Here is a 26,773-nt window from a genome sequence, read left to right as displayed (position 1 = left end):
GATTGGCCACTTCTCTACAAAAGCGACCCAGAATTCGGCCACACATACCAGACACTCTTGGAGGGTCGGCAGGTTGCAGATTTTCACCTCCAGGATGCCCTATTATGCCACCTCGGTCACCTTTGTGTTCCTTCAAGCGAGCGTGCCAAGATGATTTGGGAAGCACACTACAGTCGGGCTGCTGGGCATTTCGGGGTCGAGAAAACAGTGGCAGTACTGCAAAACTATTTCTATTGGCCGAATCTTCGACAGGATGTTGGGAAGTACATCCGATCATGTACTGCCTGTGCCATTGCCAAACCGACCATTAAGAAGCAAGGCCTCTATACCCCGTTGCCTACCCCTAGTCGACCTTGGGAATCCATCTCCATGGATTACATGTCAGGCCTTCCTTCCACTAAGCATGGAAATGACTGTGTTTTTGTGGTCGTCGACAGGTTCTCAAAGATGGCCATTATGATGGCCTGCAAGAAGAATATCACAGCAGAAGCCACTGCTAAACTCTTCTTTGAACGAGTGTGGGTGCACTTTGGGATCCCACAGTCTATCATCTCAGATCGGGACAGTCGGTTTCTCAGCACATTTTGGTCCAGTCTCTGGTCAATGCTGGACACCAAACTCACGAAGTCCACAGCCTTCCATCCTCAAACTGATGGCCAGACAGAGGTTGTCAACAGGATGATTGTGCACATTCTGCGCATGTATAACTCAAAGCATCCACGCACATGGGACGAGAGCCTCCCCTATGTTCAGCACAGCTACAACCGAGCTCTTCACAGCTCCACTGGCCATAGCCCTTTTCAGGTGGGTTTAGGATTCCAGCCACTATGCCCCATTGATGTGGCCATGCCACTTGCAGCTACTCACATGAATTCAGCTCATGTCCAGTCCGAAACAGATAAGGCCACCAGCTTCATTGAGCGCATCCAACATATTCGCCAGCAGGTCCATGACATTCTTGAGAAATCAAATGCCAAGTACAAGCAGCGACATGATCAACACCGGGTGCCACACAAGTTTCAGGTGGGCGACAAAGTCTGGTTGCATTTGCAAAAGGAACGCCTTACTGGAGCCTATCGGAAATTGAGACCACTTCGATATGGTCCTTACACCATTACTAAGGCTATGGGAGACAATGCATTTGAGCTCAGCATTCCCCCATTCCTTGGCCTGCACCCAGTGTTCAATGTGGACCGCCTTCGGCCATACTTTCCACCATTGCTAGACACATCCGACATTGCAGAACAGCTCAAACCCACAGAATTAAATCCAGATTGCATGGAACAAGCTGCAACTGATCGGATCATGGACACACAGATCAAGAACACTCGCCAACAGCATATCCAACTGTATCGAGTTGTCAAAGCAGGCCAACTCCTTCAGCAGGGCAAGTGGCTCACCAGGGAACAAGTTCAGCAGAGGTTTCCTCATCTCATGGAGGAGCTCAACGCAATGGGGACCATTGCTTCCTAAGGGGGGAGGAATGATCCAGGTGGATATTGGTGGCCACCTGCCAGGTCCACCTGGACCCCCACCATTGTCTTTCTCAGCATTTTCAGTTTCCTTAATTGTAGCACAGTTTACTATTTTTAGCAGTTTTTCGGGTCCTGAACTTCCGGAGCCGTTTTGAGGCCCTAAACGACGTTTTTTTGGAATTCTGGGGCGACCGAGCCCTATGTTGCCTCCCAAAGTGGTAGTACTCGGATAGATCTTTCTAACGAGCTATCGTACGCGTCAAACGGAGATCGTATGCCAAAGTTACGACCCCGGGAAATTGATGTACCAATTTACCCAAACGGGGCCCACAATTTGGCGTTTCATCTTCTAGGGTTAGGTTTCGGTATGTGAAGGGTTTTCCATTGTTTCTCAACAATAAATAGGCCTTCGAGCCTCATTGTAATACAGTTCAGAACAGTTCAGAGGCATGTAGCCATCACATCTCTTCTCAGAGATAAGCTACCATCGCCCTAGCTAGTTTATTGCCATTTCTGTTTGTAAGCATATGTCAGTATTTTCCATTAATGAAATGAAGTATTATTTCCGCTGCATCTTTGTGTATATGGTTATCTCTGTAATTTGTTGCGTTCCTGTTTAAATCTGGATCAGTGGTATCAGAGCGGTCTGCTTTTTCTCTGTTTTTCTTTGCATGTCCCCAACAAGGTCGGGATATAAGGAGTTAGGGCTTGAACTGGTTGAACCTTTGCAAGACCAGCCTCGCAAATCCCGACGGCCTCCCATGGCGGACGAGAAGAAAGACGAGGGGGCAGGAGATCCCATCAAAATCTTGCTCGAAGAAGCGCTCGAGCGACAACGGAACGCGATGATGGACAGCTTTGCGCAGATCCTTCAGCGGCTACCCAGAAGCGGCGCATCGGCTTCCAGCAGCTCCTCTGGAAACGCCACACCCTTTAAGGTACAAGTTAATTTTGAAATCCCCATATTCGAGGGTCAGATAGACGCCGATGCCGTAGATAAATGGTTAAATCTGCTAGAGGGTTATTTTTCTGTTCATGAATTTTCGAGTCGGGAAAAGATTGTTTTTGCTCTTCTCAAAGCAGCCCCCCACGTCAAGGACTGGTGGGAAACCTACTGCGAGCAGAAGGATGAAAGTACTGGCTCACTATTTTCAGCCGCACCCACCTGGGATTCGTTCCGGGATGCCATCAAGGAGCAGTACTACCCTGTCGGAAGCTATGAGGATGAATACATAAAGTGGACCACGCTGCGGCAGGGAAGGGACCAAGATGTGCCGGAGTTCACCAATCTTTTCCATACCCTTCGCACAAAGTTGGGTATCAAGGATTCGGAGCAACATTTGATACTCAAATACCGTGGCTGCCTGCACAAGTACATCCAGGAAGAAATACAGTTCCTAAACATCCCCTCGCTCGGCGCAGCATACCGGTATGCCGTCAAAGTCGAGCAGAAGTTTAAACAAAAGAAGCGAGACTTTGGATCTGCGAATCCAAAGCAGGGGAAAGGTGCCCCTAAACCACAGAACAAAGGACAAAGCCAAGGCGGGACAGCCCAAGACAACCAGCTGAAGCTGCAAGCAAAGAGCAACGCCGCGAAGCCGAGAAAGGACACTGGAAAATGGTGCGAGTTCCATAAGAGCTCCACTCACAACACAAGTGAGTGTCGGGCCAAACAGTCACTGGTGGCTGAGCTAAAGGTTTCAGAATCAGATGCATGTTCCGACTCTGAGTCAGAACCCGATAAGGGGTATGAAAAAGGGAAGCAGATCATTGATGCGGATCCCAGCGCCACTGTTGCTACCGCAAAGATCCAGAAAAATGAACCCGAAGATCCAGAGGAGGAGGAGCGTCTCTTCCACTCCCAGATGTGGGTCAAGGGCTCCCCGATACAGTTCATTGTTGATAGCGGGAGTCAAAAGAACCTCATTTCGGCAGAGGTCGTGAAGCGGTTGGGCTTACCGACCACAGCACATCCACAACCATACACCATTGGGTGGCTTCACCAAGGGCGAGATCTTCGCGTGAGCCAGCAGTGTCGCCTTCCATACAACATCAAGCCCTTCACGGATGAGGTATTGTGTGACATTGCTCCCCTTGAAGTTTGTGATGTATTACTAGGACAACCATACTTGTGGAAGCGACATGCTGTGTATGAATCAAGGCCCCGTGCTGTTATTATTACATTGGGAAATAAGTTGTTCAGGATACCAGAGGTAGCACCACCTGCCGCCATCTCTTTGATTACTGCAAAACAATGCAGTAAGATCATTTCCAAAACCAGGAAATTTGTTTTCCTGATGATACGCCCTCAAGGGAAGAAGAAGACAGTGGCCGCGGCCTCCAAACGAGGTCCCTCTGCACGGCAGCTACAAATGGACAAGATTGTGGAGGAGTACAAAGACATCTTCACCTCCCCGGCAGGGGTTCCTCTGCACTGTCAAGTCAAGCACTCCATCGATCTGACCCCAGGTGCGCCGCTACCCAATGGACCAATTTATCGGCGCTCCGTTCTGGAGAACAATGAAATCAAGAGGCAGATTCAGGAGCTCCTACAGAAAGGTCACATCCGTCCGAGTTCTTCGCCCTGTGGGAGCCCGATAGTGTTGGTACAGAAGAAGGATGGGACGTGGAGACTCTGTATTGACTATCGGGCGCTGAACAAGATCACTGTCCGTAATAGGTACCCGATCCCGCGGATTGATGACCTCCTAGACCAACTAAAGGGGGCGAAATATTTCAGCAAGATCGATCTGAAGTCAGGATATCACCAGGTACCAATTGAACCCTCAGATGTGTGGAAGACTGCCTTCAAATCCAAGGAGGGCCTCTTCGAATGGTTGGTCATGCCTTTCGGATTGACGAATGCTCCTGCAACCTTTATGAGGCTAATGGATGACATCTTGCGGCCATTCACCAACTCCTTTGTAGTAGTATACTTGGATGACATTCTGATCTTCAGCCAGAGTTGGGAAGAGCACCTCCACCACATCCGACAGGTTCTCCAAACACTGCGGCAACACAAGCTATGTGCCAATTTGGAGAAATGCACTTTTGGCATGACCGAGGTTCAGTATCTGGGATACATCATTGATGAACAGGGGGTGCATGTCGATCCAGCCAAGGTCCAAGTCATTCGGGATTGGCCCTCTCCAACCACTCTAACAGAGCTCCGCAGCTTTCTAGGTCTTGCCAACTTCTACCGCAGGTTTGTGTTGGGATTTTCTCATATTTCTTGGCCCTTGAGTCAAGTCACCAAGGGCGGGGCGAAAGCAAAATTCTTTTGGTCTGAATCTCAACAGAAGGCATTCAGGGAGTTGAAGGATCGCCTCTGCACGGCACCAGTGCTCGCGTTACCAGATTTACAACAACCATTTGAGGTCGAGACAGATGCCTCTGACTATGCTATTGGGGCAGTCCTTACTCAACATGGACATCCAGTGGCATATCACAGTGAAACACTTTCAGACACAGTCCGGAAGTACCCCACTTATGATAAAGAGATGTATTCCATTGTACAGGCCTGCCGACAATGGAAGCATTACATTTTGGGGAAGGAAACGGTCATCCACACAGACCACCGACCTCTGCAGTTCATACAGACCCAAGGGAAATTGCAGAATGATCGCCATCAGAAGTGGTCTACATACCTGCAACAGTTTCACTTGAATATCAAGTATAAAAAGGGCAGCACCAATAATGTTGCAGATTGCCTCAGTCGACCACCGATCATGGCGCTAACCACCGTGCTCAACTCTTGCGGGCACGAGACTTCTGATTGGCCACTTCTCTACAAAAGCGACCCAGAATTCGGCCACACATACCAGACACTCTTGGAGGGTCGGCAGGTTGCAGATTTTCACCTCCAGGATGCCCTATTATGCCACCTCGGTCACCTTTGTGTTCCTTCAAGCGAGCGTGCCAAGATGATTTGGGAAGCACACTACAGTCGGGCTGCTGGGCATTTCGGGGTCGAGAAAACAGTGGCAGTACTGCAAAACTATTTCTATTGGCCGAATCTTCGACAGGATGTTGGGAAGTACATCCGATCATGTACTGCCTGTGCCATTGCCAAACCGACCATTAAGAAGCAAGGCCTCTATACCCCGTTGCCTACCCCTAGTCGACCTTGGGAATCCATCTCCATGGATTACATGTCAGGCCTTCCTTCCACTAAGCATGGAAATGACTGTGTTTTTGTGGTCGTCGACAGGTTCTCAAAGATGGCCATTATGATGGCCTGCAAGAAGAATATCACAGCAGAAGCCACTGCTAAACTCTTCTTTGAACGAGTGTGGGTGCACTTTGGGATCCCACAGTCTATCATCTCAGATCGGGACAGTCGGTTTCTCAGCACATTTTGGTCCAGTCTCTGGTCAATGCTGGACACCAAACTCACGAAGTCCACAGCCTTCCATCCTCAAACTGATGGCCAGACAGAGGTTGTCAACAGGATGATTGTGCACATTCTGCGCATGTATAACTCAAAGCATCCACGCACATGGGACGAGAGCCTCCCCTATGTTCAGCACAGCTACAACCGAGCTCTTCACAGCTCCACTGGCCATAGCCCTTTTCAGGTGGGTTTAGGATTCCAGCCACTATGCCCCATTGATGTGGCCATGCCACTTGCAGCTACTCACATGAATTCAGCTCATGTCCAGTCCGAAACAGATAAGGCCACCAGCTTCATTGAGCGCATCCAACATATTCGCCAGCAGGTCCATGACATTCTTGAGAAATCAAATGCCAAGTACAAGCAGCGACATGATCAACACCGGGTGCCACACAAGTTTCAGGTGGGCGACAAAGTCTGGTTGCATTTGCAAAAGGAACGCCTTACTGGAGCCTATCGGAAATTGAGACCACTTCGATATGGTCCTTACACCATTACTAAGGCTATGGGAGACAATGCATTTGAGCTCAGCATTCCCCCATTCCTTGGCCTGCACCCAGTGTTCAATGTGGACCGCCTTCGGCCATACTTTCCACCATTGCTAGACACATCCGACATTGCAGAACAGCTCAAACCCACAGAATTAAATCCAGATTGCATGGAACAAGCTGCAACTGATCGGATCATGGACACACAGATCAAGAACACTCGCCAACAGCATATCCAACTGTATCGAGTTGTCAAAGCAGGCCAACTCCTTCAGCAGGGCAAGTGGCTCACCAGGGAACAAGTTCAGCAGAGGTTTCCTCATCTCATGGAGGAGCTCAACGCAATGGGGACCATTGCTTCCTAAGGGGGGAGGAATGATCCAGGTGGATATTGGTGGCCACCTGCCAGGTCCACCTGGACCCCCACCATTGTCTTTCTCAGCATTTTCAGTTTCCTTAATTGTAGCACAGTTTACTATTTTTAGCAGTTTTTCGGGTCCTGAACTTCCGGAGCCGTTTTGAGGCCCTAAACGACGTTTTTTTTGGAATTCTGGGGCGACCGAGCCCTATGTTGCCTCCCAAAGTGGTAGTACTCGGATAGATCTTTCTAACGAGCTATCGTACGCGTCAAACGGAGATCGTATGCCAAAGTTACGACCCCGGGAAATTGATGTACCAATTTACCCAAACGGGGCCCACAATTTGGCGTTTCATCTTCTAGGGTTAGGTTTCGGTATGTGAAGGGTTTTCCATTGTTTCTCAACAATAAATAGGCCTTCGAGCCTCATTGTAATACAGTTCAGAACAGTTCAGAGGCATGTAGCCATCACATCTCTTCTCAGAGATAAGCTACCATCGCCCTAGCTAGTTTATTGCCATTTCTGTTTGTAAGCATATGTCAGTATTTTCCATTAATGAAATGAAGTATTATTTCCGCTGCATCTTTGTGTATATGGTTATCTCTGTAATTTGTTGCGTTCCTGTTTAAATCTGGATCAGTGGTATCAGAGCGGTCTGCTTTTTCTCTGTTTTTCTTTGCATGTCCCCAACAAGGTCGGGATATAAGGAGTTAGGGCTTGAACTGGTTGAACCTTTGCAAGACCAGCCTCGCAAATCCCGACGGCCTCCCATGGCGGACGAGAAGAAAGACGAGGGGGCAGGAGATCCCATCAAAATCTTGCTCGAAGAAGCGCTCGAGCGACAACGGAACGCGATGATGGACAGCTTTGCGCAGATCCTTCAGCGGCTACCCAGAAGCGGCGCATCGGCTTCCAGCAGCTCCTCTGGAAACGCCACACCCTTTAAGGTACAAGTTAATTTTGAAATCCCCATATTCGAGGGTCAGATAGACGCCGATGCCGTAGATAAATGGTTAAATCTGCTAGAGGGTTATTTTTCTGTTCATGAATTTTCGAGTCGGGAAAAGATTGTTTTTGCTCTTCTCAAAGCAGCCCCCCACGTCAAGGACTGGTGGGAAACCTACTGCGAGCAGAAGGATGAAAGTACTGGCTCACTATTTTCAGCCGCACCCACCTGGGATTCGTTCCGGGATGCCATCAAGGAGCAGTACTACCCTGTCGGAAGCTATGAGGATGAATACATAAAGTGGACCACGCTGCGGCAGGGAAGGGACCAAGATGTGCCGGAGTTCACCAATCTTTTCCATACCCTTCGCACAAAGTTGGGTATCAAGGATTCGGAGCAACATTTGATACTCAAATACCGTGGCTGCCTGCACAAGTACATCCAGGAAGAAATACAGTTCCTAAACATCCCCTCGCTCGGCGCAGCATACCGGTATGCCGTCAAAGTCGAGCAGAAGTTTAAACAAAAGAAGCGAGACTTTGGATCTGCGAATCCAAAGCAGGGGAAAGGTGCCCCTAAACCACAGAACAAAGGACAAAGCCAAGGCGGGACAGCCCAAGACAACCAGCTGAAGCTGCAAGCAAAGAGCAACGCCGCGAAGCCGAGAAAGGACACTGGAAAATGGTGCGAGTTCCATAAGAGCTCCACTCACAACACAAGTGAGTGTCGGGCCAAACAGTCACTGGTGGCTGAGCTAAAGGTTTCAGAATCAGATGCATGTTCCGACTCTGAGTCAGAACCCGATAAGGGGTATGAAAAAGGGAAGCAGATCATTGATGCGGATCCCAGCGCCACTGTTGCTACCGCAAAGATCCAGAAAAATGAACCCGAAGATCCAGAGGAGGAGGAGCGTCTCTTCCACTCCCAGATGTGGGTCAAGGGCTCCCCGATACAGTTCATTGTTGATAGCGGGAGTCAAAAGAACCTCATTTCGGCAGAGGTCGTGAAGCGGTTGGGCTTACCGACCACAGCACATCCACAACCATACACCATTGGGTGGCTTTACCAAGGGCGAGATCTTCGCGTGAGCCAGCAGTGTCGCCTTCCATACAACATCAAGCCCTTCACGGATGAGGTATTGTGTGACATTGCTCCCCTTGAAGTTTGTGATGTATTACTAGGACAACCATACTTGTGGAAGCGACATGCTGTGTATGAATCAAGGCCCCGTGCTGTTATTATTACATTGGGAAATAAGTTGTTCAGGATACCAGAGGTACCACCACCTGCCGCCATCTCTTTGATTACTGCAAAACAATGCAGTAAGATCATTTCCAAAACCAGGAAATTTGTTTTCCTGATGATACGCCCTCAAGGGAAGAAGAAGACAGTGGCCGCGGCCTCCAAACGAGGTCCCTCTGCACGGCAGCTACAAATGGACAAGATTGTGGAGGAGTACAAAGACATCTTCACCTCCCCGGCAGGGGTTCCTCTGCACTGTCAAGTCAAGCACTCCATTGATCTGACCCCAGGTGCGCCGCTACCCAATGGACCAATTTATCGGCGCTCCGTTCTGGAGAACAATGAAATCAAGAGGCAGATTCAGGAGCTCCTACAGAAAGGTCACATCCGTCCGAGTTCTTCGCCCTGTGGGAGCCCGATAGTGTTGGTACAGAAGAAGGATGGGACGTGGAGACTCTGTATTGACTATCGGGCGCTGAACAAGATCACTGTCCGTAATAGGTACCCGATCCCGCGGATTGATGACCTCCTAGACCAACTAAAGGGGGCGAAATATTTCAGCAAGATCGATCTGAAGTCAGGATATCACCAGGTACCAATTGAACCCTCAGATGTGTGGAAGACTGCCTTCAAATCCAAGGAGGGCCTCTTCGAATGGTTGGTCATGCCTTTCGGATTGACGAATGCTCCTGCAACCTTTATGAGGCTAATGGATGACATCTTGCGGCCATTCACCAACTCCTTTGTAGTAGTATACTTGGATGACATTCTGATCTTCAGCCAGAGTTGGGAAGAGCACCTCCACCACATCCGACAGGTTCTCCAAACACTGCGGCAACACAAGCTATGTGCCAATTTGGAGAAATGCACTTTTGGCATGACCGAGGTCCAGTATCTGGGATACATCATTGATGAACAGGGGGTGCATGTCGATCCAGCCAAGGTCCAAGTCATTCGGGATTGGCCCTCTCCAACCACTCTAACAGAGCTCCGCAGCTTTCTAGGTCTTGCCAACTTCTACCGCAGGTTTGTGTTGGGATTTTCTCATATTTCTTGGCCCTTGAGTCAAGTCACCAAGGGCGGGGCGAAAGCAAAATTCTTTTGGTCTGAATCTCAACAGAAGGCATTCAGGGAGTTGAAGGATCGCCTCTGCACGGCACCAGTGCTCGCGTTACCAGATTTACAACAACCATTTGAGGTCGAGACAGATGCCTCTGACTATGCTATTGGGGCAGTCCTTACTCAACATGGACATCCAGTGGCATATCACAGTGAAACACTTTCAGACACAGTCCGGAAGTACCCCACTTATGATAAAGAGATGTATTCCATTGTACAGGCCTGCCGACAATGGAAGCATTACATTTTGGGGAAGGAAACGGTCATCCACACAGACCACCGACCTCTGCAATTCATACAGACCCAAGGGAAATTGCAGAATGATCGCCATCAGAAGTGGTCTACATACCTGCAACAGTTTCACTTGAATATCAAGTATAAAAAGGGCAGCACCAATAATGTTGCAGATTGCCTCAGTCGACCACCGATCATGGCGCTAACCACCGTGCTCAACTCTTGCGGGCACGAGACTTCTGATTGGCCACTTCTCTACAAAAGCGACCCAGAATTCGGCCACACATACCAGACACTCTTGGAGGGTCGGCAGGTTGCAGATTTTCACCTCCAGGATGCCCTATTATGCCACCTCGGTCACCTTTGTGTTCCTTCAAGCGAGCGTGCCAAGATGATTTGGGAAGCACACTACAGTCGGGCTGCTGGGCATTTCGGGGTCGAGAAAACAGTGGCAGTACTGCAAAACTATTTCTATTGGCCGAATCTTCGACAGGATGTTGGGAAGTACATCCGATCATGTACTGCCTGTGCCATTGCCAAACCGACCATTAAGAAGCAAGGCCTCTATACCCCGTTGCCTACCCCTAGTCGACCTTGGGAATCCATCTCCATGGATTACATGTCAGGCCTTCCTTCCACTAAGCATGGAAATGACTGTGTTTTTGTGGTCGTCGACAGGTTCTCAAAGATGGCCATTATGATGGCCTGCAAGAAGAATATCACAGCAGAAGCCACTGCTAAACTCTTCTTTGAACGAGTGTGGGTGCACTTTGGGATCCCACAGTCTATCATCTCAGATCGGGACAGTCGGTTTCTCAGCACATTTTGGTCCAGTCTCTGGTCAATGCTGGACACCAAACTCACGAAGTCCACAGCCTTCCATCCTCAAACTGATGGCCAGACAGAGGTTGTCAACAGGATGATTGTGCACATTCTGCGCATGTATAACTCAAAGCATCCACGCACATGGGACGAGAGCCTCCCCTATGTTCAGCACAGCTACAACCGAGCTCTTCACAGCTCCACTGGCCATAGCCCTTTTCAGGTGGGTTTAGGATTCCAGCCACTATGCCCCATTGATGTGGCCATGCCACTTGCAGCTACTCACATGAATTCAGCTCATGTCCAGTCCGAAACAGATAAGGCCACCAGCTTCATTGAGCGCATCCAACATATTCGCCAGCAGGTCCATGACATTCTTGAGAAATCAAATGCCAAGTACAAGCAGCGACATGATCAACACCGGGTGCCACACAAGTTTCAGGTGGGCGACAAAGTCTGGTTGCATTTGCAAAAGGAACGCCTTACTGGAGCCTATCGGAAATTGAGACCACTTCGATATGGTCCTTACACCATTACTAAGGCTATGGGAGACAATGCATTTGAGCTCAGCATTCCCCCATTCCTTGGCCTGCACCCAGTGTTCAATGTGGACCGCCTTCGGCCATACTTTCCACCATTGCTAGACACATCCGACATTGCAGAACAGCTCAAACCCACAGAATTAAATCCAGATTGCATGGAACAAGCTGCAACTGATCGGATCATGGACACACAGATCAAGAACACTCGCCAACAGCATATCCAACTGTATCGAGTTGTCAAAGCAGGCCAACTCCTTCAGCAGGGCAAGTGGCTCACCAGGGAACAAGTTCAGCAGAGGTTTCCTCATCTCATGGAGGAGCTCAACGCAATGGGGACCATTGCTTCCTAAGGGGGGAGGAATGATCCAGGTGGATATTGGTGGCCACCTGCCAGGTCCACCTGGACCCCCACCATTGTCTTTCTCAGCATTTTCAGTTTCCTTAATTGTAGCACAGTTTACTATTTTTAGCAGTTTTTCGGGTCCTGAACTTCCGGAGCCGTTTTGAGGCCCTAAACGACGTTTTTTTGGAATTCTGGGGCACCGAGCCCTATGTTGCCTCCCAAAGTGGTAGTACTCGGATAGATCTTTCTAACGAGCTATCGTACGCGTCAAACGGAGATCGTATGCCAAAGTTACGACCCCGGGAAATTGATGTACCAATTTACCCAAACGGGGCCCACAATTTGGCGTTTCATCTTCTAGGGTTAGGTTTCGGTATGTGAAGGGTTTTCCATTGTTTCTCAACAATAAATAGGCCTTCGAGCCTCATTGTAATACAGTTCAGAACAGTTCAGAGGCATGTAGCCATCACATCTCTTCTCAGAGATAAGCTACCATCGCCCTAGCTAGTTTATTGCCATTTCTGTTTGTAAGCATATGTCAGTATTTTCCATTAATGAAATGAAGTATTATTTCCGCTGCATCTTTGTGTATATGGTTATCTCTGTAATTTGTTGCGTTCCTGCTTAAATCTGGATCAGTGGTATCAGAGCGGTCTGCTTTTTCTCTGTTTTTCTTTGCATGTCCCCAACAAGGTCGGGATATAAGGAGTTAGGGCTTGAACTGGTTGAACCTTTGCAAGACCAGCCTCGCAAATCCCGACGGCCTCCCATGGCGGACGAGAAGAAAGACGAGGGGGCAGGAGATCCCATCAAAATCTTGCTCGAAGAAGCGCTCGAGCGACAACGGAACGCGATGATGGACAGCTTTGCGCAGATCCTTCAGCGGCTACCCAGAAGCGGCGCATCGGCTTCCAGCAGCTCCTCTGGAAACGCCACACCCTTTAAGGTACAAGTTAATTTTGAAATCCCCATATTCGAGGGTCAGATAGACGCCGATGCCGTAGATAAATGGTTAAATCTGCTAGAGGGTTATTTTTCTGTTCATGAATTTTCGAGTCGGGAAAAGATTGTTTTTGCTCTTCTCAAAGCAGCCCCCCACGTCAAGGACTGGTGGGAAACCTACTGCGAGCAGAAGGATGAAAGTACTGGCTCACTATTTTCAGCCGCACCCACCTGGGATTCGTTCCGGGATGCCATCAAGGAGCAGTACTACCCTGTCGGAAGCTATGAGGATGAATACATAAAGTGGACCACGCTGCGGCAGGGAAGGGACCAAGATGTGCCGGAGTTCACCAATCTTTTCCATACCCTTCGCACAAAGTTGGGTATCAAGGATTCGGAGCAACATTTGATTCAAATACCGTGGCTGCCTGCACAAGTACATCCAGGAAGAAATACAGTTCCTAAACATCCCCTCGCTCGGCGCAGCATACCGGTAATGGATGACATCTTGCGGCCATTCACCAACTCCTTTGTAGTAGTATACTTGGATGACATTCTGATCTTCAGCCAGAGTTGGGAAGAGCACCTCCACCACATCCGACAGGTTCTCCAAACACTGCGGCAACACAAGCTATGTGCCAATTTGGAGAAATGCACTTTTGGCATGACCGAGGTCCAGTATCTGGGATACATCATTGATGAACAGGGGGTGCATGTCGATCCAGCCAAGGTCCAAGTCATTCGGGATTGGCCCTCTCCAACCACTCTAACAGAGCTCCGCAGCTTTCTAGGTCTTGCCAACTTCTACCGCAGGTTTGTGTTGGGATTTTCTCATATTTCTTGGCCCTTGAGTCAAGTCACCAAGGGCGGGGCGAAAGCAAAATTCTTTTGGTCTGAATCTCAACAGAAGGCATTCAGGGAGTTGAAGGATCGCCTCTGCACGGCACCAGTGCTCGCGTTACCAGATTTACAACAACCATTTGAGGTCGAGACAGATGCCTCTGACTATGCTATTGGGGCAGTCCTTACTCAACATGGACATCCAGTGGCATATCACAGTGAAACACTTTCAGACACAGTCCGGAAGTACCCCACTTATGATAAAGAGATGTATTCCATTGTACAGGCCTGCCGACAATGGAAGCATTACATTTTGGGGAAGGAAACGGTCATCCACACAGACCACCGACCTCTGCAATTCATACAGACCCAAGGGAAATTGCAGAATGATCGCCATCAGAAGTGGTCTACATACCTGCAACAGTTTCACTTGAATATCAAGTATAAAAAGGGCAGCACCAATAATGTTGCAGATTGCCTCAGTCGACCACCGATCATGGCGCTAACCACCGTGCTCAACTCTTGCGGGCACGAGACTTCTGATTGGCCACTTCTCTACAAAAGCGACCCAGAATTCGGCCACACATACCAGACACTCTTGGAGGGTCGGCAGGTTGCAGATTTTCACCTCCAGGATGCCCTATTATGCCACCTCGGTCACCTTTGTGTTCCTTCAAGCGAGCGTGCCAAGATGATTTGGGAAGCACACTACAGTCGGGCTGCTGGGCATTTCGGGGTCGAGAAAACAGTGGCAGTACTGCAAAACTATTTCTATTGGCCGAATCTTCGACAGGATGTTGGGAAGTACATCCGATCATGTACTGCCTGTGCCATTGCCAAACCGACCATTAAGAAGCAAGGCCTCTATACCCCGTTGCCTACCCCTAGTCGACCTTGGGAATCCATCTCCATGGATTACATGTCAGGCCTTCCTTCCACTAAGCATGGAAATGACTGTGTTTTTGTGGTCGTCGACAGGTTCTCAAAGATGGCCATTATGATGGCCTGCAAGAAGAATATCACAGCAGAAGCCACTGCTAAACTCTTCTTTGAACGAGTGTGGGTGCACTTTGGGATCCCACAGTCTATCATCTCAGATCGGGACAGTCGGTTTCTCAGCACATTTTGGTCCAGTCTCTGGTCAATGCTGGACACCAAACTCACGAAGTCCACAGCCTTCCATCCTCAAACTGATGGCCAGACAGAGGTTGTCAACAGGATGATTGTGCACATTCTGCGCATGTATAACTCAAAGCATCCACGCACATGGGACGAGAGCCTCCCCTATGTTCAGCACAGCTACAACCGAGCTCTTCACAGCTCCACTGGCCATAGCCCTTTTCAGGTGGGTTTAGGATTCCAGCCACTATGCCCCATTGATGTGGCCATGCCACTTGCAGCTACTCACATGAATTCAGCTCATGTCCAGTCCGAAACAGATAAGGCCACCAGCTTCATTGAGCGCATCCAACATATTCGCCAGCAGGTCCATGACATTCTTGAGAAATCAAATGCCAAGTACAAGCAGCGACATGATCAACACCGGGTGCCACACAAGTTTCAGGTGGGCGACAAAGTCTGGTTGCATTTGCAAAAGGAACGCCTTACTGGAGCCTATCGGAAATTGAGACCACTTCGATATGGTCCTTACACCATTACTAAGGCTATGGGAGACAATGCATTTGAGCTCAGCATTCCCCCATTCCTTGGCCTGCACCCAGTGTTCAATGTGGACCGCCTTCGGCCATACTTTCCACCATTGCTAGACACATCCGACATTGCAGAACAGCTCAAACCCACAGAATTAAATCCAGATTGCATGGAACAAGCTGCAACTGATCGGATCATGGACACACAGATCAAGAACACTCGCCAACAGCATATCCAACTGTATCGAGTTGTCAAAGCAGGCCAACTCCTTCAGCAGGGCAAGTGGCTCACCAGGGAACAAGTTCAGCAGAGGTTTCCTCATCTCATGGAGGAGCTCAACGCAATGGGGACCATTGCTTCCTAAGGGGGGAGGAATGATCCAGGTGGATATTGGTGGCCACCTGCCAGGTCCACCTGGACCCCCACCATTGTCTTTCTCAGCATTTTCAGTTTCCTTAATTGTAGCACAGTTTACTATTTTTAGCAGTTTTTCGGGTCCTGAACTTCGGAGCCGTTTTGAGGCCCTAAACGACGTTTTTTTTTGGAATTCTGGGGCGACCGAGCCGAATGTTGCCTCCCAAAGTGGTAGTACTCGGATAGATCTTTCTAACGAGCTATCGTACGCGTCAAACGGAGATCGTATGCCAAAGTTACGACCCCGGGAAATTGATGTACCAATTTACCCAAACGGGGCCCACAATTTGGCGTTTCATCTTCTAGGGTTAGGTTTCGGTATGTGAAGGGTTTTCCATTGTTTCTCAACAATAAATAGGCCTTCGAGCCTCATTGTAATACAGTTCAGAACAGTTCAGAGGCATGTAGCCATCACATCTCTTCTCAGAGATAAGCTACCATCGCCCTAGCTAGTTTATTGCCATTTCTGTTTGTAAGCATATGTCAGTATTTTCCATTAATGAAATGAAGTATTATTTCCGCTGCATCTTTGTGTATATGGTTATCTCTGTAATTTGTTGCGTTCCTGTTTAAATCTGGATCAGTGGTATCAGAGCGGTCTGCTTTTTCTCTGTTTTTCTTTGCATGTCCCCAACAAGGTCGGGATATAAGGAGTTAGGGCTTGAACTGGTTGAACCTTTGCAAGACCAGCCTCGCAAATCCCGACGGCCTCCCATGGCGGACGAGAAGAAAGACGAGGGGGCAGGAGATCCCATCAAAATCTTGCTCGAAGAAGCGCTCGAGCGACAACGGAACGCGATGATGGACAGCTTTGCGCAGATCCTTCAGCGGCTACCCAGAAGCGGCGCATCGGCTTCCAGCAGCTCCTCTGGAAACGCCACACCCTTTAAGGTACAAGTTAATTTTGAAATCCCCATATTCGAGGGTCAGATAGACGCCGATGCCGTAGATAAATGGTTAAATCTGCTAGAGGGTTATTTTTCTGTTCATGAATTTTCGAGTCGGGAAAAGATTGTTTTTGCTCTTCTCAAAGCAGCCCCCCACGTCAAGGACTGGTGGGAAACCTACTGCGAGCAGAAGGATGAAAGTACTGGCTCACTATTTTCAGCCGCACCCACCTGGGATTCGTTCCGGGATGCCATCAAGGAGCAGTACTACCCTGTCGGAAGCTATGAGGATGAATACATAAAGTGGACCACGCTGCGGCAGGGAAGGGACCAAGATGTGCCGGAGTTCACCAATCTTTTCCATACCCTTCGCACAAAGTTGGGTATCAAGGATTCGGAGCAACATTTGATACTCAAATACCGTGGCTGCCTGCACAAGTACATCCAGGAAGAAATACAGTTCCTAAACATCCCCTCGCTCGGCGCAGCATACCGGTATGCCGTCAAAGTCGAGCAGAAGTTTAAACAAAAGAAGCGAGACTTTGGATCTGCGAATCCAAAGCAGGGGAAAGGTGCCCCTAAACCACAGAACAAAGGACAAAGCCAAGGCGGGACAGCCCAAGACAACCAGCTGAAGCTGCAAGCAAAGAGCAACGCCGCGAAGCCGAGAAAGGACACTGGAAAATGGTGCGAGTTCCATAAGAGCTCCACTCACAACACAAGTGAGTGTCGGGCCAAACAGTCACTGGTGGCTGAGCTAAAGGTTTCAGAATCAGATGCATGTTCCGACTCTGAGTCAGAACCCGATAAGGGGTATGAAAAAGGGAAGCAGATCATTGATGCGGATCCCAGCGCCACTGTTGCTACCGCAAAGATCCAGAAAAATGAACCCGAAGATCCAGAGGAGGAGGAGCGTCTCTTCCACTCCCAGATGTGGGTCAAGGGCTCCCCGATACAGTTCATTGTTGATAGCGGGAGTCAAAAGAACCTCATTTCGGCAGAGGTCGTGAAGCGGTTGGGCTTACCGACCACAGCACATCCACAACCATACACCATTGGGTGGCTTTACCAAGGGCGAGATCTTCGCGTGAGCCAGCAGTGTCGCCTTCCATACAACATCAAGCCCTTCACGGATGAGGTATTGTGTGACATTGCTCCCCTTGAAGTTTGTGATGTATTACTAGGACAACCATACTTGTGGAAGCGACATGCTGTGTATGAATCAAGGCCCCGTGCTGTTATTATTACATTGGGAAATAAGTTGTTCAGGATACCAGAGGTACCACCACCTGCCGCCATCTCTTTGATTACTGCAAAACAATGCAGTAAGATCATTTCCAAAACCAGGAAATTTGTTTTCCTGATGATACGCCCTCAAGGGAAGAAGAAGACAGTGGCCGCGGCCTCCAAACGAGGTCCCTCTGCACGGCAGCTACAAATGGACAAGATTGTGGAGGAGTACAAAGACATCTTCACCTCCCCGGCAGGGGTTCCTCTGCACTGTCAAGTCAAGCACTCCATCGATCTGACCCCAGGTGCGCCGCTACCCAATGGACCAATTTATCGGCGCTCCGTTCTGGAGAACAATGAAATCAAGAGGCAGATTCAGGAGCTCCTACAGAAAGGTCACATCCGTCCGAGTTCTTCGCCCTGTGGGAGCCCGATAGTGTTGGTACAGAAGAAGGATGGGACGTGGAGACTCTGTATTGACTATCGGGCGCTGAACAAGATCACTGTCCGTAATAGGTACCCGATCCCGCGGATTGATGACCTCCTAGACCAACTAAAGGGGGCGAAATATTTCAGCAAGATCGATCTGAAGTCAGGATATCACCAGGTACCAATTGAACCCTCAGATGTGTGGAAGACTGCCTTCAAATCCAAGGAGGGCCTCTTCGAATGGTTGGTCATGCCTTTCGGATTGACGAATGCTCCTGCAACCTTTATGAGGCTAATGGATGACATCTTGCGGCCATTCACCAACTCCTTTGTAGTAGTATACTTGGATGACATTCTGATCTTCAGCCAGAGTTGGGAAGAGCACCTCCACCACATCCGACAGGTTCTCCAAACACTGCGGCAACACAAGCTATGTGCCAATTTGGAGAAATGCACTTTTGGCATGACCGAGGTCCAGTATCTGGGATACATCATTGATGAACAGGGGGTGCATGTCGATCCAGCCAAGGTCCAAGTCATTCGGGATTGGCCCTCTCCAACCACTCTAACAGAGCTCCGCAGCTTTCTAGGTCTTGCCAACTTCTACCGCAGGTTTGTGTTGGGATTTTCTCATATTTCTTGGCCCTTGAGTCAAGTCACCAAGGGCGGGGCGAAAGCAAAATTCTTTTGGTCTGAATCTCAACAGAAGGCATTCAGGGAGTTGAAGGATCGCCTCTGCACGGCACCAGTGCTCGCGTTACCAGATTTACAACAACCATTTGAGGTCGAGACAGATGCCTCTGACTATGCTATTGGGGCAGTCCTTACTCAACATGGACATCCAGTGGCATATCACAGTGAAACACTTTCAGACACAGTCCGGAAGTACCCCACTTATGATAAAGAGATGTATTCCATTGTACAGGCCTGCCGACAATGGAAGCATTACATTTTGGGGAAGGAAACGGTCATCCACACAGACCACCGACCTCTGCAATTCATACAGACCCAAGGGAAATTGCAGAATGATCGCCATCAGAAGTGGTCTACATACCTGCAACAGTTTCACTTGAATATCAAGTATAAAAAGGGCAGCACCAATAATGTTGCAGATTGCCTCAGTCGACCACCGATCATGGCGCTAACCACCGTGCTCAACTCTTGCGGGCACGAGACTTCTGATTGGCCACTTCTCTACAAAAGCGACCCAGAATTCGGCCACACATACCAGACACTCTTGGAGGGTCGGCAGGTTGCAGATTTTCACCTCCAGGATGCCCTATTATGCCACCTCGGTCACCTTTGTGTTCCTTCAAGCGAGCGTGCCAAGATGATTTGGGAAGCACACTACAGTCGGGCTGCTGGGCATTTCGGGGTCGAGAAAACAGTGGCAGTACTGCAAAACTATTTCTATTGGCCGAATCTTCGACAGGATGTTGGGAAGTACATCCGATCATGTACTGCCTGTGCCATTGCCAAACCGACCATTAAGAAGCAAGGCCTCTATACCCCGTTGCCTACCCCTAGTCGACCTTGGGAATCCATCTCCATGGATTACATGTCAGGCCTTCCTTCCACTAAGCATGGAAATGACTGTGTTTTTGTGGTCGTCGACAGGTTCTCAAAGATGGCCATTATGATGGCCTGCAAGAAGAATATCACAGCAGAAGCCACTGCTAAACTCTTCTTTGAACGAGTGTGGGTGCACTTTGGGATCCCACAGTCTATCATCTCAGATCGGGACAGTCGGTTTCTCAGCACATTTTGGTCCAGTCTCTGGTCAATGCTGGACACCAAACTCACGAAGTCCACAGCCTTCCATCCTCAAACTGATGGCCAGACAGAGGTTGTCAACAGGATGATTGTGCACATTCTGCGCATGTATAACTCAAAGCATCCACGCACATGGGACGAGAGCCTCCCCTATGTTCAGCACAGCTACAACCGAGCTCTTCACAGCTCCACTGGCCATAGCCCTTTTCAGGTGGGTTTAGGATTCCAGCCACTATGCCCCATTGATGTGGCCATGCCACTTGCAGCTACTCACATGAATTCAGCTCATGTCCAGTCCGAAACAGATAAGGCCACCAGCTTCATTGAGCGCATCCAACATATTCGCCAGCAGGTCCATGACATTCTTGAGAAATCAAATGCCAAGTACAAGCAGCGACATGATCAACACCGGGTGCCACACAAGTTTCAGGTGGGCGACAAAGTCTGGTTGCATTTGCAAAAGGAACGCCTTACTGGAGCCTATCGGAAATTGAGACCACTTCGATATGGTCCTTACACCATTACTAAGGCTATGGGAGACAATGCATTTGAGCTCAGCATTCCCCCATTCCTTGGCCTGCACCCAGTGTTCAATGTGGACCGCCTTCGGCCATACTTTCCACCATTGCTAGACACATCCGACATTGCAGAACAGCTCAAACCCACAGAATTAAATCCAGATTGCATGGAACAAGCTGCAACTGATCGGATCATGGACACACAGATCAAGAACACTCGCCAACAGCATATCCAACTGTATCGAGTTGTCAAAGCAGGCCAACTCCTTCAGCAGGGCAAGTGGCTCACCAGGGAACAAGTTCAGCAGAGGTTTCCTCATCTCATGGAGGAGCTCAACGCAATGGGGACCATTGCTTCCTAAGGGGGGAGGAATGATCCAGGTGGATATTGGTGGCCACCTGCCAGGTCCACCTGGACCCCCACCATTGTCTTTCTCAGCATTTTCAGTTTCCTTAATTGTAGCACAGTTTACTATTTTTAGCAGTTTTTCGGGTCCTGAACTTCCGGAGCCGTTTTGAGGCCCTAAACGACGTTTTTTTTGGAATTCTGGGGCGACCGAGCCTAATGTTGCCTCCCAAAGTGGTAGTACTCGGATAGATCTTTCTAACGAGCTATCGTACGCGTCAAACGGAGATCGTATGCCAAAGTTACGACCCGGGAAATTGATGTACCAATTTACCCAAACGGGGCCCACAATTTGGCGTTTCATCTTCTAGGGTTAGGTTTCGGTATGTGAAGGGTTTTCCATTGTTTCTCAACAATAAATAGGCCTTCGAGCCTCATTGTAATACAGTTCAGAACAGTTCAGAGGCATGTAGCCATCACATCTCTTCTCAGAGATAAGCTACCATCGCCCTAGCTAGTTTATTGCCATTTCTGTTTGTAAGCATATGTCAGTATTTTCCATTAATGAAATGAAGTATTATTTCCGCTGCATCTTTGTGTATATGGTTATCTCTGTAATTTGTTGCGTTCCTGTTTAAATCTGGATCAGTGGTATCAGAGCGGTCTGCTTTTTCTCTGTTTTTCTTTGCATGTCCCCAACAAGGTCGGGATATAAGGAGTTAGGGCTTGAACTGGTTGAACCTTTGCAAGACCAGCCTCGCAAATCCCGACGGCCTCCCATGGCGGACGAGAAGAAAGACGAGGGGGCAGGAGATCCCATCAAAATCTTGCTCGAAGAAGCGCTCGAGCGACAACGGAACGCGATGATGGACAGCTTTGCGCAGATCCTTCAGCGGCTACCCAGAAGCGGCGCATCGGCTTCCAGCAGCTCCTCTGGAAACGCCACACCCTTTAAGGTACAAGTTAATTTTGAAATCCCCATATTCGAGGGTCAGATAGACGCCGATGCCGTAGATAAATGGTTAAATCTGCTAGAGGGTTATTTTTCTGTTCATGAATTTTCGAGTCGGGAAAAGATTGTTTTTGCTCTTCTCAAAGCAGCCCCCCACGTCAAGGACTGGTGGGAAACCTACTGCGAGCAGAAGGATGAAAGTACTGGCTCACTATTTTCAGCCGCACCCACCTGGGATTCGTTCCGGGATGCCATCAAGGAGCAGTACTACCCTGTCGGAAGCTATGAGGATGAATACATAAAGTGGACCACGCTGCGGCAGGGAAGGGACCAAGATGTGCCGGAGTTCACCAATCTTTTCCATACCCTTCGCACAAAGTTGGGTATCAAGGATTCGGAGCAACATTTGATACTCAAATACCGTGGCTGCCTGCACAAGTACATCCAGGAAGAAATACAGTTCCTAAACATCCCCTCGCTCGGCGCAGCATACCGGTATGCCGTCAAAGTCGAGCAGAAGTTTAAACAAAAGAAGCGAGACTTTGGATCTGCGAATCCAAAGCAGGGGAAAGGTGCCCCTAAACCACAGAACAAAGGACAAAGCCAAGGCGGGACAGCCCAAGACAACCAGCTGAAGCTGCAAGCAAAGAGCAACGCCGCGAAGCCGAGAAAGGACACTGGAAAATGGTGCGAGTTCCATAAGAGCTCCACTCACAACACAAGTGAGTGTCGGGCCAAACAGTCACTGGTGGCTGAGCTAAAGGTTTCAGAATCAGATGCATGTTCCGACTCTGAGTCAGAACCCGATAAGGGGTATGAAAAAGGGAAGCAGATCATTGATGCGGATCCCAGCGCCACTGTTGCTACCGCAAAGATCCAGAAAAATGAACCCGAAGATCCAGAGGAGGAGGAGCGTCTCTTCCACTCCCAGATGTGGGTCAAGGGCTCCCCGATACAGTTCATTGTTGATAGCGGGAGTCAAAAGAACCTCATTTCGGCAGAGGTCGTGAAGCGGTTGGGCTTACCGACCACAGCACATCCACAACCATACACCATTGGGTGGCTTTACCAAGGGCGAGATCTTCGCGTGAGCCAGCAGTGTCGCCTTCCATACAACATCAAGCCCTTCACGGATGAGGTATTGTGTGACATTGCTCCCCTTGAAGTTTGTGATGTATTACTAGGACAACCATACTTGTGGAAGCGACATGCTGTGTATGAATCAAGGCCCCGTGCTGTTATTATTACATTGGGAAATAAGTTGTTCAGGATACCAGAGGTACCACCACCTGCCGCCATCTCTTTGATTACTGCAAAACAATGCAGTAAGATCATTTCCAAAACCAGGAAATTTGTTTTCCTGATGATACGCCCTCAAGGGAAGAAGAAGACAGTGGCCGCGGCCTCCAAACGAGGTCCCTCTGCACGGCAGCTACAAATGGACAAGATTGTGGAGGAGTACAAAGACATCTTCACCTCCCCGGCAGGGGTTCCTCTGCACTGTCAAGTCAAGCACTCCATTGATCTGACCCCAGGTGCGCCGCTACCCAATGGACCAATTTATCGGCGCTCCGTTCTGGAGAACAATGAAATCAAGAGGCAGATTCAGGAGCTCCTACAGAAAGGTCACATCCGTCCGAGTTCTTCGCCCTGTGGGAGCCCGATAGTGTTGGTACAGAAGAAGGATGGGACGTGGAGACTCTGTATTGACTATCGGGCGCTGAACAAGATCACTGTCCGTAATAGGTACCCGATCCCGCGGATTGATGACCTCCTAGACCAACTAAAGGGGGCGAAATATTTCAGCAAGATCGATCTGAAGTCAGGATATCACCAGGTACCAATTGAACCCTCAGATGTGTGGAAGACTGCCTTCAAATCCAAGGAGGGCCTCTTCGAATGGTTGGTCATGCCTTTCGGATTGACGAATGCTCCTGCAACCTTTATGAGGCTAATGGATGACATCTTGCGGCCATTCACCAACTCCTTTGTAGTAGTATACTTGGATGACATTCTGATCTTCAGCCAGAGTTGGGAAGAGCACCTCCACCACATCCGACAGGTTCTCCAAACACTGCGGCAACACAAGCTATGTGCCAATTTGGAGAAATGCACTTTTGGCATGACCGAGGTCCAGTATCTGGGATACATCATTGATGAACAGGGGGTGCATGTCGATCCAGCCAAGGTCCAAGTCATTCGGGATTGGCCCTCTCCAACCACTCTAACAGAGCTCCGCAGCTTTCTAGGTCTTGCCAACTTCTACCGCAGGTTTGTGTTGGGATTTTCTCATATTTCTTGGCCCTTGAGTCAAGTCACCAAGGGCGGGGCGAAAGCAAAATTCTTTTGGTCTGAATCTCAACAGAAGGCATTCAGGGAGTTGAAGGATCGCCTCTGCACGGCACCAGTGCTCGCGTTACCAGATTTACAACAACCATTTGAGGTCGAGACAGATGCCTCTGACTATGCTATTGGGGCAGTCCTTACTCAACATGGACATCCAGTGGCATATCACAGTGAAACACTTTCAGACACAGTCCGGAAGTACCCCACTTATGATAAAGAGATGTATTCCATTGTACAGGCCTGCCGACAATGGAAGCATTACATTTTGGGGAAGGAAACGGTCATCCACACAGACCACCGACCTCTGCAATTCATACAGACCCAAGGGAAATTGCAGAATGATCGCCATCAGAAGTGGTCTACATACCTGCAACAGTTTCACTTGAATATCAAGTATAAAAAGGGCAGCACCAATAATGTTGCAGATTGCCTCAGTCGACCACCGATCATGGCGCTAACCACCGTGCTCAACTCTTGCGGGCACGAGACTTCTGATTGGCCACTTCTCTACAAAAGCGACCCAGAATTCGGCCACACATACCAGACACTCTTGGAGGGTCGGCAGGTTGCAGATTTTCACCTCCAGGATGCCCTATTATGCCACCTCGGTCACCTTTGTGTTCCTTCAAGCGAGCGTGCCAAGATGATTTGGGAAGCACACTACAGTCGGGCTGCTGGGCATTTCGGGGTCGAGAAAACAGTGGCAGTACTGCAAAACTATTTCTATTGGCCGAATCTTCGACAGGATGTTGGGAAGTACATCCGATCATGTACTGCCTGTGCCATTGCCAAACCGACCATTAAGAAGCAAGGCCTCTATACCCCGTTGCCTACCCCTAGTCGACCTTGGGAATCCATCTCCATGGATTACATGTCAGGCCTTCCTTCCACTAAGCATGGAAATGACTGTGTTTTTGTGGTCGTCGACAGGTTCTCAAAGATGGCCATTATGATGGCCTGCAAGAAGAATATCACAGCAGAAGCCACTGCTAAACTCTTCTTTGAACGAGTGTGGGTGCACTTTGGGATCCCACAGTCTATCATCTCAGATCGGGACAGTCGGTTTCTCAGCACATTTTGGTCCAGTCTCTGGTCAATGCTGGACACCAAACTCACGAAGTCCACAGCCTTCCATCCTCAAACTGATGGCCAGACAGAGGTTGTCAACAGGATGATTGTGCACATTCTGCGCATGTATAACTCAAAGCATCCACGCACATGGGACGAGAGCCTCCCCTATGTTCAGCACAGCTACAACCGAGCTCTTCACAGCTCCACTGGCCATAGCCCTTTTCAGGTGGGTTTAGGATTCCAGCCACTATGCCCCATTGATGTGGCCATGCCACTTGCAGCTACTCACATGAATTCAGCTCATGTCCAGTCCGAAACAGATAAGGCCACCAGCTTCATTGAGCGCATCCAACATATTCGCCAGCAGGTCCATGACATTCTTGAGAAATCAAATGCCAAGTACAAGCAGCGACATGATCAACACCGGGTGCCACACAAGTTTCAGGTGGGCGACAAAGTCTGGTTGCATTTGCAAAAGGAACGCCTTACTGGAGCCTATCGGAAATTGAGACCACTTCGATATGGTCCTTACACCATTACTAAGGCTATGGGAGACAATGCATTTGAGCTCAGCATTCCCCCATTCCTTGGCCTGCACCCAGTGTTCAATGTGGACCGCCTTCGGCCATACTTTCCACCATTGCTAGACACATCCGACATTGCAGAACAGCTCAAACCCACAGAATTAAATCCAGATTGCATGGAACAAGCTGCAACTGATCGGATCATGGACACACAGATCAAGAACACTCGCCAACAGCATATCCAACTGTATCGAGTTGTCAAAGCAGGCCAACTCCTTCAGCAGGGCAAGTGGCTCACCAGGGAACAAGTTCAGCAGAGGTTTCCTCATCTCATGGAGGAGCTCAACGCAATGGGGACCATTGCTTCCTAAGGGGGGAGGAATGATCCAGGTGGATATTGGTGGCCACCTGCCAGGTCCACCTGGACCCCCACCATTGTCTTTCTCAGCATTTTCAGTTTCCTTAATTGTAGCACAGTTTACTATTTTTAGCATTTTTTCGGGTCCTGAACTTCCGGAGCCGTTTTGAGGCCCTAAACGACGTTTTTTTTTGGAATTCTGGGGCGACCGAGCCGAATGTTGCCTCCCAAAGTGGTAGTACTCGGATAGATCTTTCTAACGAGCTATCGTACGCGTCAAACGGAGATCGTATGCCAAAGTTACGACCCCGGGAAATTGATGTACCAATTTACCCAAACGGGGCCCACAATTTGGCGTTTCATCTTCTAGGGTTAGGTTTCGGTATGTGAAGGGTTTTCCATTGTTTCTCAACAATAAATAGGCCTTCGAGCCTCATTGTAATACAGTTCAGAGGCATGTAGCCATCACATCTCTTCTCAGAGATAAGCTACCATCGCCCTAGCTAGTTTATTGCCATTTCTGTTTGTAA

This window comes from Pinus tabuliformis, chromosome 9, assembly GCF_031772625.1.
Source record: "Pinus tabuliformis cultivar Carrire ecotype Pingquan chromosome 9, CPIR1, whole genome shotgun sequence".
NCBI classification, from domain to species: domain Eukaryota; kingdom Viridiplantae; phylum Streptophyta; class Pinopsida; order Pinales; family Pinaceae; genus Pinus; species Pinus tabuliformis.
Note: the sequence above shows the minus strand (reverse complement) of the source record.